The sequence below is a fragment of the Rattus norvegicus genome, chromosome 18 (assembly GCF_021556685.1).
Source record: "Rattus norvegicus strain SHRSP/BbbUtx chromosome 18, alternate assembly SHRSP_T2T, whole genome shotgun sequence".
Lineage (NCBI taxonomy): Eukaryota > Metazoa > Chordata > Mammalia > Rodentia > Muridae > Rattus > Rattus norvegicus.
In genome coordinates, this window is record NC_141551.1 from 73,251,141 (window position 1) to 73,265,828 (window position 14,688).

At 45.2% G+C, this 14,688-nt stretch overlaps 1 protein-coding gene across 4 annotated transcripts in view; it reads right to left on the minus strand.

Annotated features, from left to right (window-relative positions):
* The window catches only part of Ark2n (arkadia (RNF111) N-terminal like PKA signaling regulator 2N), an 83,809-nt gene extending 73,986 nt beyond the window's left edge, over window positions 1-9,823 (minus strand). For 2 of the 4 annotated variants that reach the window (XM_087592713.1, XM_087592711.1), the window contains exon 1: window positions 9,644-9,823. The gene's annotated coding sequence lies outside the window, so the exon portion shown is untranslated. 4 annotated transcript variants of the gene reach the window in all.
* Window positions 9,824-14,688: the final 4,865 nt, after the last annotated feature.

The window sequence follows — 14,688 nt, forward strand, 5'->3', positions numbered from 1 at the left end:
ATAGCTGAGCATGATAGGGCATATTCAAGATGCTGAGGCAAGAATTTCGTATAGGGCTCAGTTGGAAGAGGTCTTGTTTACATGTGATACCCTGGGTTCTATCCCAGGATAGAAACTTAGCATAGTAGTACACGCCTATAGAGGCAGAAAGATTAGACCAGCCTGAGCTACAAGAAAGCATACCTCAGCACACACACAAATACTGATAAGGATGGAGAGTGAACCCAATCGATAAGAATACTAGCTGCTCTTGCAGAGAACCTGGATTCAGTTCCTAGCACCTACACCAAGCAGCTCTTTGACCACCTGTAACTCCAGTTCAGGGGCTCTCTCCTGGCCTGCAGGGCACTTATACCTACAGCTACCAACACACACACACACACACACACACACACACACACACACACACACACAAAGAGAGAGAGAGAGAGAGAGAGAGAGAGAGAGAGAGAGAGAACACATGCAAACAAGCAGACAAACACATAAATAAATAAAAATATATTTTTAAAATATCATTTTAGGGGGTTGGAGAGATGGCTCAGCGGTTAAGAGTACCCAACTGCTCTTCCAGAGGTCCTGAGTTCAATTCCCAGCAACCACATGGTGGCTCACAACCATCTGTAAAGAGATCTGATGCCCTCTTCTGGTGTGTCTGAAGACAGCTACAGTGTACTTATATATAATAAATAAATAAATCTTTAAAAAAAATATAAATAAAAAATAAAAAAAATATATCATTTTAAAGTACTGAAATAGAATCTTAAGAACATTCTGGTTTAGGGGCTGGGGATTTAGCTCAGTGGTAGAGCGCTTACCTAGGAAGCGCAAGGCCCTGGGTTCGGTCCCCAGCTCCGAAAAAAAAAAAAAGAACATTCTGGTTTATATTCTCTGGGCACAGACTTTACCAATAAGTGTATTCTTAACAACACAAGGCTTTAGAAATGAATTACTTTTTCAAAAGATCTACAGAATATGCAAATTGTATGTAGACACTTGTCTAGATCTATGGCTCAATTAATACAAATTATTAGTATAAATAAATACTACGCTACTTTATAAATATAAATACTGCTTTTTGATCATTTTCCCTTAAACACAAAACCAACATTGTCTTACCTGATTGGGAAATAAATTCCTTGAATACTTGTAATACTATACTGAAAAAATTGTCAAGAAAAAAAAAGCAACCTAGGCTGGCAAGATGGCTCAGTATGTAAGCACACCTGTTACCAAGCCTGACCACCTAAGTGTGATCCCTGAGCCTACATGGTGGAGGAAAAGAATGGATTCCTACAAGTTGTCCTGTCTTCAACACACATTTCTCAAATAGTTGCAATCAAGAGCACCCCTCCAAAAACTAAAATAAAATAAAAATCCCTAAGAACAAGTTGTGGCATGGTAAGATAGCCCATACCTTTAATCCCAGACTAGGGAGACAAAGGAAGGAAAATCTCTGTGAGTTCAAGGCCTGCTTAGTCTACATGGTAAATTCAGGTCAGCAGAGCTACGTAGAGACCCTGTCTCAACAACCAAATGAAACAACAACAACCGAGTTCAATTCCCAGCAACCACGTGGTGGCTCCCAACCATTTATAATTGGATCCAATGCCCTCTTCTGGTGTGTCTGAAGACAGCTACAGTGTACTCATACGCATTAAATAAATAAATCTTTTTTAAAAATTTAAACATTTTTATTAGACGGGCATAGTGATTCATTCATTCCCATAATCCCAGATCCAGAGAGCTGAGGCAGGAAGACTGTTTAGATTTCGAGGCCAGGTTGGGATACGAAGTGGGATCCTGTGTGAAAATACAAAACACGGGGTTGGGGATTTAGCTCAGTGGTAGAGCGCTTTGCCTAGCAAGCGCAAGGTCCTGGGTTCGGTCCCCAGCTCCAAAAAAAAGAAAAGAAAGAAAATACAAAACACCCAACCTTTCTCAATAATTTTTTTAACTTTATTTCCCGCATGTGTGGGTTTGAGTGCCACAGTACCCCATGTCCATAAGCAGTCAGAAGACAGCTTGCAGGAGTCCCTTCTTTCCTTCCATATGAATCCCCAGGATCGAACTCAGATAGTCACGCTTAGTAGCTAGGGTCCCTCTTTTGTTAGAAGGAATAGGGTCTCACAAACCCAAGCTTGTTCAAACACACTAAGTAGCTGAGGGTGACCTTGAACTCTCAATCTACTACTTTCCAAGTAATGGGATCACAGGTGTGCACCACAACAAATGACCAAAGAATATGGTTCTAGGATAATACTAAGGCAGACAGGAAAGACACTCTTTAAAATCAACTACATGAGATTTTTGTTCTTAATACAGAAAGGAGAACAACTCTGTTTTCCTAGAGGTTTATACTCCACACCCAACTTCCATATCCCCAATATCTTTGTATAACTACACAGCAGCTAACAAAATACTGACTCTAAACATCATAAAAACTTATTTCTAAAACTCAGAAGACTCCATTTAAAAAATTTCAGTCAGTAATCTTAACTCTCTAATGTCAATCATGTAAATAAAAACTTAGTTTCTAGACTAAGCCCAATTCTAGTTTAAACACATTCTTAGAAACAGCTACTCTAAGACAAGATAAAATTTGAGAAAATTCAAGTATCAGAAAACCATACAACAAAAAGAGAATATAAGAGGGAAAAAAAATCACAAAAAGCATTCCACAACATTTAATCTTCAAGATATTTGAAAAAAAAACATTCATAAATAAAAACTGAAAAGAAAACGGGGTGAGGAAGGGGAAAGAGTAGGATGTTAGGGAAGGGAGGGCAAGGGAGGGGAGGGAAGGGGAAAGAGAAGGCTGTTCTAGGGGGTGGGGAAAAAAGGTTCAGTGGTTAAAAGAGGACTTCCTGCTCTTAGGATACCTAAATTCAATTCCCAGAACCCACCAAAAGCAGTTTACAACTGACTGTAATTCCAACTCCTGGGGACCCAACACCCTCTTCTGGTCTCCTTGAGTAAACACAAAGTGGTGGCACATATTTACACAAATTCACAGGCACACATAATAATACTAATAAAACCTTTAAATTTTTTTAATATAGCTACTCCAAAAATATTAATAGGTTTACCACTGATGCTCTTTGAACAATCACCCACGCTAATTTATTAATACATAAAGTTGAATCCAGGTGGAAAAAAATGCATTTTGCAAAGGGACTGACAGTATATTTAGAAAGAAAGAAAGAAAGAAAGAAAGAAAGAAAGAAAGAAAGAAAGAAAGAAAGAAAGAAAGTAAGTCTGTCTGTCTCCAGGCACTTTAAGCTTAGAGAGCCATTTAAGAAAACTGTGGCTTTCCAAGCCTTATTGAAAATGGCCTACACTGCTGTGAGTGCTTTCCCTTATAGCATACTCCTCTCACATTCTAAGCAGGAATCATCTCCTTGGCTAGAAACTATTTTATCTGTGTACCCATCCCCACCTAGTACTTCAAAACTCAGTAAAGGGGTTTCAATTTAACCACTTTGTAAAATTTGTAAAATTCACCTACATTCACACAAAGGAGGATTTGTTGATAAGAGTTACACTTTTTATCTAACTAGAAAAAAAAAATTCCAGGAAATGTGTAAATAAGCCAAGTTCATACTTGGATTTATGGATTTACAACATGTACCTATTGGCTGAGTGAAGAAAAGTTCCTTATTTTAAGTAAAGATAAGAAAAATAGGGCTGGAGCGATGGCTCAGTGGTTAAGAGGGCTGACTGCTCTTCCAGAGGTCTTGAGTTCAAATCCCAGCAACCACCTAGTGGCTCATAGCCATCTATAATGAGATCTGGTTCCCTCTTCTGGTGTGTCTGAAGACAGTGACAATATACTCACATATATGAAATAAATTATATATATATCTATGTATATACATATATACATATAAGAAAAGTAACAAGGTTATTTGCAAGAACCAAGTCAAACCCAGAAATCCCAAATAGAACAACTAACCAAATCTTTCATACAGGCTAAAATATTTTAAACTCACTGCAAGGTGCTGTTACTACGTTTTGATAAGTCTGTACTTGGGGGTGTGTGTGTGTGTGTGTGTGTGTGTGTGTGTGTGTGTGTGTGTGTGTGTGTGTAGCTCTTCTAGGAGCTCAGAAACACTGAAAAGAAGAACAAGTTACTTTCTTAGCTCTCCCTGATCCTTTCTCCTTTCTTTACCACAAGACCCTGTAGGCTGAGTGCGAAAACTGAACATCAATCCCACTCATCTGAGAGAGATGCTGCCCACACAAGAAGCACTGTTTCTTTCCCTGAAGTTCAATTATGAGAGTTCTGAAAGAATAAGCAAAGTAGGTACATTTAAAAGACAAAGACTGACAAAATTGTCTTTATAAAGTTTCATGACACTAGTCAAATTCAAAGAAACTAAAGAAAAATATTCATCAGGGCCAGTGAGAGGGCTCAGAAGAGGCACATCCCATTGCAGTGGTTTGAGTAAGAATGGCCCCATAGGCCCCTGTGTTTGAATGCTTGGTCCCTGGTTGGTGGGACTGTTTGGGAAGGATTGGGCGTGGCCTTGTTGGAGGAGTGTGTCACTGGGGGTGGCCCACACCACACCCAGTCTCAGTCTCAGTCTCCCCACTGCCCATCTCTGCCAACTGCTTGTGAATTAGGGTGGATGTCCTACCTACCTGTGTGCCTTCCAACACTCTGAATGCTAAGTAGCAAGATCACAAATCCCGGGCCAGTCTGGGCTATAACACTTTGTCTTTAATTAAGTTCTAATTCCAACTAAGAGATGAGACGTCATTTTAAAAGAAAATTCACAATATTCCCCCCATTAGCAAACTAAGAAATCTTCACCACTTGGCCCTACTCTGTCTAACACAGCCACTCCTTCCTAAGAGCACGAGGCAACTCAGAGCTTAATGATTTCACTTAGGCCTGTCCCTAGCAGAAAATGCTTGTCTAGAAACCTTAGGTTCAAAAGTTGACGTTTCTTGAGCATGCTCCATCACAGCTCTATGGAACTGCTGGCAAGTGTTAAGAATCAATAGCTTCAGGCTGAGGATAAAGAGGTGACAAATGAGGCCAGGGTGTGGTGGTATATGCCTTTAATCCCAGCACTGACTGACACAGCAGAAGCAGGCGGGATCTCAGTGAGTTACAGGCCAGCCAAGGCTACGTCGTAATAGTAATATTCATCTCCCATAAAAAAAGTCCCACGTGAATATTGTCTTCTTTGTCCATATATCATCACTTTACTGGTTATTATGTCTATTTTATTTTGCCTACATAATTATCAATTTGGGCCCCAAATCTTTCTTAAAATAATATATTAAAATTATTAGGGGAGGCAGGAGCAAGAAGCAACCCTGGTGTCTACAAAGTTCCAGGCCAGCAAGGGCTATTTAGACTTTATAGATAGATAGATAGATAGATAGATAGATAGATACATACATACATACATACATACATACATAATACATACACACACACATACATACATACATAATACATACATACACACACACACATACATACATACATACTACAACAACAATATACTTAAATGAGTATGCAGAGAACACACATTAATAATGTATTTTAGGGGTTGGGGATTTAGCTCAGTGGTAGAGCGCTTGCCTAGCAAGCACAAGGCCCTGGGTTCGGTCCCCAGCTCCGAAAAAAAGAAAAGAAAAAAATAAATAATAATGTATTTTGCTGGAGGTTTCAAGCATTACCAACTGAGTAAGTACAATATACTCTAAGTTATTTTCATGCAGCTAGTTACACACAGGAAAATGAAGGTCTAGGATAATTATTATTAAAGTTACCAAGCTAAGGATTGGTTTGCTACTACATCCAAGCTTTAAAGGGGGAAAAATACTCAAATTGCCTGTCCATCATGTCTCTTCTTGTACATGTTGGAGCAAAACTGTAAGGTTAGTGCTCCCACAAAAACAACTTCTTGAATAATGAGTAACCACACAAGCTCACAGAAATTATTAGTTCTGTAGTAAACAGAAGTATTTCTGAGATTCAATCCCACATTATAATCTAGGCTGTCCTGAATCTCACTGTTACACCTGTTGGTCATGAACTTAAAGCGATCTTTCTGCCTCAGTTTGTATTATAGACATAAGCTATCATACCTGACTCAGTAAAAAGAATTAAAGTATCAGTAAAATATTATTACAAAAAATTCTAAAGTATTGATATCGACACAAACATTACAAACAAAACTTTAGGCCATACACTGAACACAGAGCTCCAGCACAGCGGAGCTCAACCTTCCTAATGCTGCAAACCTTTAATAAGATCCCCATGTTGTGGTGACCCCAACCTAAAATTATTTTGTTGTTACTTTATAACTGTACTTTTACTATTGTTATGAATCATAACATAACTATCTGATATGCCAGATATCTGATAACAGGACGTCTTGTTACTGTTCAACCCCAAAAGGGAATGGGACCCACAGGTTGAGAGTAAGTATTGCTGGAGCAGAATTTCATTATACTTGAAGTTAAAGTTAAACTTATCTTCATTATGTAGGGTTTGAATTACTCACATAAAACAGTATCATGACAGTGTCATATGGATACACATTAAGAGTGAATAATGCCACGGAGTATTGGCACACACTTGCAATCCCAGCACTCCAAAGGCAGAGGCAGAAAGACTGCCACAAATGCATGGCTAGATTGGACACTGTCCCTCTCCATCATGCACACAGACAGACAGACAGACAGATACCAGCTAAATTACAAATGCACTGTGAACTTAATATGAAGCTAACAATGGGCAAATTTCTTGTTTCAAAAATCCAGCCCACTTTCCATAAAGTTGAGGTGGCATTTCATAAGAAATCTGACTTATGGAGACAAGATGGCTTGGTAAGTTAGACACTAGCCCCAGTGCTTGGGATCCACATGATGAAAATAAGAGAACCAACTCCCACAAACTCCTCTGACCTCCACTTAAGAAAACAGTGCATGCACCCAAATATAAAAATTTAACTCAAACTGAAAAATCTGAGCATGCAAAACTGAAAAAGGTGAGGCAGGAGGACTCAGACTGGCTTAAAAAGAAAAAAACCTGACTAACTTGGTCCTCCAGTTACAGCTATCGTAACTTTTCACCTTGTCTATTATGTTTACTTTAATGTTTACACCTATTTTAACGACACTTGTAATCCTAGCTAGCATTTGGAAGATGGAAGCAGGAAAATCGGGAGTTCAAAACCAGTCTGTGCTAGCTACACAAAACACTGTTGGGGTCTCTCTCTCTCTCTCTCTCTCTCTCTCTCTCTCTCACACACACACACACACACACACACACACACACACACACACATACATATTGTGGGGGGGGAAGAGGGACAGAGGCAGAATCAGTGTAGTTTACCATTGTAAGAATTCAGCAGTAAGCGGCCAGCTGCAGTGGCTCCTGGCACATTTGCACACACCATTACTCCTATCACTTGGGAGGCAGAGCCAAAGGCCTCTCTCAGGGTCAACCTAGACTACAAAGCTAGTTCCAGGACGCCCAGGACTACACAGAGAAACCCTATCTTGAAAACCAAAAACGAATACCAAAATAAACAAAAAACAGCATTACTGAGACGCATACTAAAGAAAGTCGATTTATATGTTAAAAACATTTTTTCTCACGTAATAGAATGAATTGAAATTTCGGTCAAATTCTTTTTAAAGTAGTATATAGGTCACTGAAGTAAAGTCCATCTTGCTTCCTAAATTCAAATTTAATTAATTACACACTTATCAACAATGTACTATGTACAATACACTCTCATTAACGTTATAATAGCATATAAATATGATCCTCCAAAGGGGGGGTGGAGATACTGCTGTAATTCTTCAAGATAGCAGACGATACATATGTAGGTCTCTAAACTGCTTGTTAAACCAAAAGGCGATGCTCTGATTACTGGAGAAATCCAAATTGCCAGGATCAGCAAAACTACATTGCGAAGTTAATAGCCTCCATCCTTAAAATATCCCAAGAGGAGAAAGAGATTCAAACTGTTAACCTGAGCCTAACCATACTATACAGTAATAAGCTAAGCAAACTGTCGGACCCATTTATAATTAAGTGCTCCAACCTTTACAAAGAAAGCATCATAGGTGGAACCGTTCGCCCAAATGGACGCAAAGATTCAGAGAGCAGGGCTCAAACTCAAAACCAAAAGCACTGCAAGCACAGACTGCCCGAGGGGTGAAGGATCTGCAAGGGCTGCACCGGTTCTTTCCTTCAACCCTCGAGCCTCCACTTTGTTGATAAAGATAGGGTAATTTTAAAGGTGAGAATGAATGGCAGACGAGTCTGACAGGGGGCTGTTCCATTTAAACACACACATACACACACGCACACACGCGCGCACACACACACACACAAATACACTATAAAAATAAGTGCTGTAAGAGAAATGGTGAGAAGTGATACTGGTGAGGTACTCTGGGAAATCGGGGGAGGCAAGAGAGTCCTTAACCCGGGGGTCCTCGGAATACATTTGAGCTGGCCTTTAAAGTTGACAAAGTCGCAGGACACTGTCGGGAGACCCACGCACCTAGATTCTGGGCATCAGCCGACCCACAGTCGCGGAAGCGGCGAGAGGCCGGCACCAAGCCCGGGAAGCCCTTTCTCGCTCCTTCAAGGCCACCGCGGGAGGGGGCTCTCCGCGGCTCGGGCTGGTGTGAGTGCCTGCCTCCGTTACCGAGCTGGAGGAGGGGCCGCCTCCGCTGCTCCCGTGGGCCGGGCTCCGCAAAGTTGCTCCAACACAACTCTGCGGCCTGAGGGGCTGCGGTCCCTTCAGCCCGCTGCCCACTCGGTGCCAGCGGCCGGAGGAGGGCACTTGGACCGGCGGGCAGAGGACGCGAGGGTCACCGCGGCGGGCGGGCGGGCGGGCGGGCGGGCAGGCGAGGGGTCCGGGCCGCGCCTCCGCCGTCGTGACCCCACGCTCAGACGCCGCAGAGCCTGCAGCCCCGGCCCCGCTCCCCTCCGCCTCGCAAGCACCTCTCCGGGACACAGCCCCGACCTCGAGGCTCACCCCGCAACCAAGGCTGCGGCCCCGCACCCCTTCGTGCCTCACCTGCGCCCCGCCGTCCGTGCCTCCTCGCCGGCCCCGCGCGCCCCGTCGGGGCACGCGCCCACCCGGGCGGCGCTGACGGGCCGCAGATTCGGGCCGCGGCGGCCCCGCCGCCCCCTTTCTCCTCAGACAACTCCCAGCGGCGAGCAGAGGAGCGCGGCTGGAGCCCCTGCAGCGGGGCAGAGTAGAGCTCGCCGCCTCCGCAGCCTCCAACACCAATTCCCTTCAGTCGTCCGCGCCGCCCCAAGAAAATGTCACCAGAGGCCGTTCCGCTCTGCGCCTCACTTCCGCCCGGAACCACAGAGCAGCGCCTGCTGGCTAGAGAGGCCGCCGTGGCGGCGGGAACCTATGCTGCCTGGCCGCCGGCCCGGAGCAAACTGCGCAGCGCCATCTGGCGGCGGGGACGCGCGCACGCGCCCTTCGCCGAGCGCGGGCTCCAGCGCGCCCGCTTCCCGGGCTTTCGCGCGCGCCCCCCGTTCGATCCCGCAACGTCGGTCTGAGAGGGACGAGATGCCGGGCCAGGCAAACCCCGCGCGTTAAAACCACGGGGCTCCGCTTCCCGAGGGCTACCCAGTACTCACCCACTCACGAAGCCTTTCCGAAGGAAGCTCACGATGTCCGAATCGTGGAATCGCTCCAGCAGGGTGTCCGCTCCCTTCTCTCGTCACTTTTCCGCGGGAGCCAACAGCTCGGCTCCCGGGAACCGCTGGTTTCCAACACCCGCACTAACGTCCTGTTCAAGTTTTGGCTCGGAAAACACCGCGGGGCTTGCGGCTAGCGCGCCACCTGCCGGTGACACAGTCCTCCGGGGGACCCCGCTCCGCCAACACACGCCTCAGACGCCCAAAATTCCACCTCTGCAGAGTCACTCCTTGGTTTGGCAGCGCGCCCTGGGAAGGGTGACACACACTACTAGGAGTTTTGCAGACCTGTCCTTACGTCCTGGGCTCGGGACCTGGAGAAAGTGGGATGAGTCTCCACTTGACAAGTGGAGAGCTCCCGACGCTGAGGACAAGCTTACAGTGCAAGGTCTGACTCCCTACAAGCAGTGCAGGTTTTGGAGGAGAAGAAAATGATTATCATCGGTACCTTCTTTTTTCTCCTTAGTACTGGGAATTGAACTGAACCCTGCAGACCTCCAGATGCGAGGCAACTGTTCACCCCTCAGCTACGTCCCCAGACCTTTTTCCAATTTTAAGACAGGGTCTCACCGTTTTCCAAACTGGTAAAGGTCTGTTCTGATTTCATTTGGTAGTGGAGTCTGGAGACAACGCATAACCGAGAAAATGGAAGGAAAAGATGGAAAGCAGATGCGCCTCTTGATAAGCAGCTGAGGGAAATGTATTTGGTGTCTGCCACATCTCTGCACCTTTCAGATAACTTTTGTGTGTCATTGGTCCTAGCAAGAATCCATCTGCCTGGCGACTTGGGAAACAAAGGTAAAGGTTTCCTGGGATGAGTCTTCTCCCGGCTGGCTCTCACTGCCCTGCATCTCAAACTCCAGACCACTGAAGGAGACAAGACCGAGACCCCTGACCCTGGGTCCAATCAGCCTTCAGAGTTTCTGTTTGCTATGGGATATCACCCCATCGTTTATAACAGCATCTGAGGAAGAGAATTCACAGTCATTTTCTGTTAGTAAATTGCCTCTCTGTAAAACAAACAAACAAACAAAAAGGCTCGCACCTCCATCAACATCAGTTACCTCCGTAGACAAGGTCGCTCTGCTCTCCGGTTCACTCAGGATCATTATTCTCATCATCCTGAGAGAAAGAGAAAGAAAGATAGAGAAGTGCAGGTGAACTCAGAAGACAACCGCTGAGAGTCTGTTTCCTGTGAGGATCAAACTCAGTCAGGCTTCCAAGGCAAGCACAGTTACTGAGTCTTCTTGTCAGCCCTCTCTCAAGAGTCTGCAAGTGTGTTTTATCTACATGTAATAGCTGCACCATTTGTGGAGGTGCAGTGTGCCACCTCATAAGTGATGATTAGATCAGCGTGATTGGCTCAGCCATCGCTCGTCTCCATCCAGAGCGTTTACAATCCTGTCTCCTAGCTGTTGAATTCGATACATTGTTGTCAGGCACCGTTATCCTCGCCTGCTGTTCAAAGCAGTGCCAGTTCGTCCTCCTATCCAGCTGCACCTGTTCTTAACCATCTCTCTACATCCCATCCTCCCTCGTGTCTGCCCCAGGCTCTGGTAACAGCTGTCCTACTCTGTGCTCTCGGGAGAGGCACTCTTTAACCTCTACACATGTCACCGTATCAGTTCTTCCAACAGCCAAAACATGGTTAACCCATGACCACTTTGGAGCAGAAATAACTTTGGCCTCATAGTCATGGCAGTGGTACCGAGCAATAAGTGATAACTAGGTCTATGGGAACAGTAAGGGGACTGCTACCACACCCTAGAAAAAACGGGAGTATGTCATGGGATCTTAGCCTGGAATTCTAGTCACCCCCATACAACTTCCCTAAAGTCACCACTCATGAAGTAGGACCTTTTGGTGATGAAGCTGTCTTTGAGTCACCCAAGCTCCCGTAAGTAACCCCTCACCTGTGCTCCTATAATAAATAAACCAGTAAACTCATTGGTTTACTAAGTTGGACTTAAGTGGAATCATTACTTAGATCTGTCCCAGATGTTCTGTCCCGGGTGAATAGACATTTTCCTCCACATTTCCCCTGGCAAAGTCAATGCAGCGACATATAAGTGAGAGCATGCAGTTTCAGCATTTGTCCTTTGGTGCCTGACACATTCCACTTAACATCCAAAACCTCCAAGTTGCAACAAATGGTCAAATTTCATTTCACGGCTGGATAACCTTGTACTGTGTATCACATTCATATCTTGTGAATAGGACTGTAATAAACACGCACATGCAGGGATTTCTTTGATATGCTGATGTCATTTCGTGTGTGTGTGTGTGTGTGTGTGTGTGTGCACGTGTGTGTATGTGCATGCATTATATCCTGTATATTCCATTCATTTTTGCTCACTGGTATAGTATAGGCACAAGAATTTTCCAGCCCTAAGTAAGGTGAGAGAAAGAGATAATAGTGGCTCTTATTAAATACTCTGTGACAGATACTGTGCTATTTAAACAGATTTATTCTTCTGAGCCTCGTAGCGGCCCCATGGGCTTGATGGTATTTTTAAGCCCTGTCAAAGGTACAGGCTATGGACTCTGGGGACATGCTGAGCCTCTGCGCTGTGATAGGCATGTAACTTCAGACAAGTGACAGCTTCCAGAGTTAACTTGCTTGCCCTGCCTGGAAGTATACGCCCACGGAATCACATTGCATCCTCGAGGGGAAGGCTATCTAGAAGGAGACAAAGGAATCCAAAGAGCAAGTCCGAATTTGGACCTGGCTGTGCCTCACTCCAGCACAGTGACCTTCGAGCAATTAAGGGATCTCGCTGAACCTGGGAGTCCAGGCTGACCCCTGATGATGCCCTTGAGGGTGAAGGTGAAATGAGAATCGCAGAGAAAGCTCCCGACATAGTCCTTGGCTCAGAGAGAACACATGAATCAGTGCTGCTTTCTGGTACCGGTGTCCCCAGTCACGTGTTGGGGAGTCCCAAAGCCAGCACAGTGCTTTAGTATAATGACATTTCCATCTCAACAGGATTCTCTCTGTCCCCTTTCCCCCAGGACAACCACGTAGAACCAGAGCCATCCATAATAGAACAGCACAGAAGGACATGTGAGGTGGAAGCAGAAGGTGGCCAAGGGAGACTGAGAGAGACTCCCTTTTCTCTCCTGCCAGGGTGATTGGCATCCGTCTGCCTGGGATGAAGTGCTCTCATGTCAGCTGAGCAACAAAACCTGTTCCACATGGAAAGCCTTTCTTTGAGAGTTATTTAATGTGTATGACCGTTCTCCCATTGTGTGTGTGTGTGTGTGTGTGTGTGTGTGTGTGTGTGTGTGTGTGTGTGTGCGCATCATCTGCCTGTCTGGTACCTGCAGAGATCAGGAGAAGGCGTGATACAGACAAGTGCTTTGGAAAAGGGATTCATAGCCATCGAATTTAAAATGGGAACAAGGAGGTCTAGCAACATTCCTCCACAACCCCATTCTCAGGATCCTGACATGAGGTTTAGGTTCCAATAGAGAGCAGACCCAGGTCATCACTGGCAAGCCATGGTGTAGATGTTGGGGGTTGAACCCAGGTCCTCTGCAAGAACAAGTGCTCTTAACTGCTGAGCCACCTCTCCAGACCCAGTGTAACATCCTAAAAGAAAGAAAATGGAAACAAATGCAAAAGATGGTTTCTAACTCATCAGTCTTCCCCCACCTCCCACACCTCTGTGTTCCAGCTGTGTTCCACCTCTGAGCCCAGGATTTCCCATCCTCCCTCATCCACCTCACAAGTGCTGAGATGATGGAAATGTGCCACCACACCTAGTCACCCAGTTTACGAGTGGCTCGAGATCAAAGCTGAGGCTTCCTACATGCTAGCAAGCTCTCTACCCCTGAGCTACATTCCCACTCTCTCTTTCGTAAATAACGGATCCCCCTCTGTGACGGGTGTCTGAGCTCATCATCATCACTGCAGCTGTTAGGACCAGTGTCTGGACCCTGGCCGCTCTCACAAGTTAGGCTACCTCTCCATAGTAGACTAATTAGCAGGCAAGTGCTATAGAAAGGGGATTCATAGCTGTCACCACGTTTAGAATAGGATCAAAGAGGTCTAGCAACTGTTCCTCTCCTCCACAACTCCATTTTCCAGATTCTGACACCACGAAGTTTAGGTTGAACTAGAGGACAAAGACAGGTATGGTGGCACACAGCTTTAATCCCAGCCCTCAAGTGGCAGAGACAAGGGGATCTCTGGGAGTTCAAGGCCATCCTGATCTATATTGTGGGTTCCAGGCCAGATAGAACTACAGAGAGAGAACTCATTGCAAAAAGAAAAAAAATGGTTATAAAGAAATTAGAAAGCTGGACTTTTTTTCCAGTCACAGCCACTACCTGTCACTACCCAGTCACACTTCAGGGAAGAGGGAGTGAAGGACTTGAACCAGCAACCCAGGAGACTAATGGGCACCCAGGGAGAAGAAAAGGCACTTCGGAAGGCTCTGGAGGAAATAAGGAAAACGTGGGGAAGGAAACAGCAAGGGTAGTTCCCTGTGGGTGGCCACAGAAGACACTTAGCTTGAGAAGAAAGGGCTGAACTGCTATGAGCTCTACAAATGTCTCTGCTCCTTGTCTTACCTCCCCCAGTTCTAATAATAATGGCATTGAAGAGCCGCACCAGGGGACAGGTGACAGAATAAACAAACCCCAGGTCTCTGCCCTCCTCGACCCAGGTTCCTGATGCCCTGTGGATAGAAGTCCCGCTGCCTGACTTTGTGCTAATGACAAGACCCTTGGGAAACCTGGAGAGCTGTGTTAGGGGATGATTTGGGCTTTGTGTTTTCAGATACCGACTTCTAGGTCCTAACTCTAGCAAGGTTGGCCATCTCCGGCCTCTATGTTATGCAAACAAAACAAAACAAAATAAAACAAAACAACAAGCGTTTTAAGAACTGATCAGTCTTCAGAGCTTCCAGGGACTAAGCCACTACCTAAATACTATACATGGACTGACCCTGGACTCTGACCCCATAGGTAGCAATGAATAT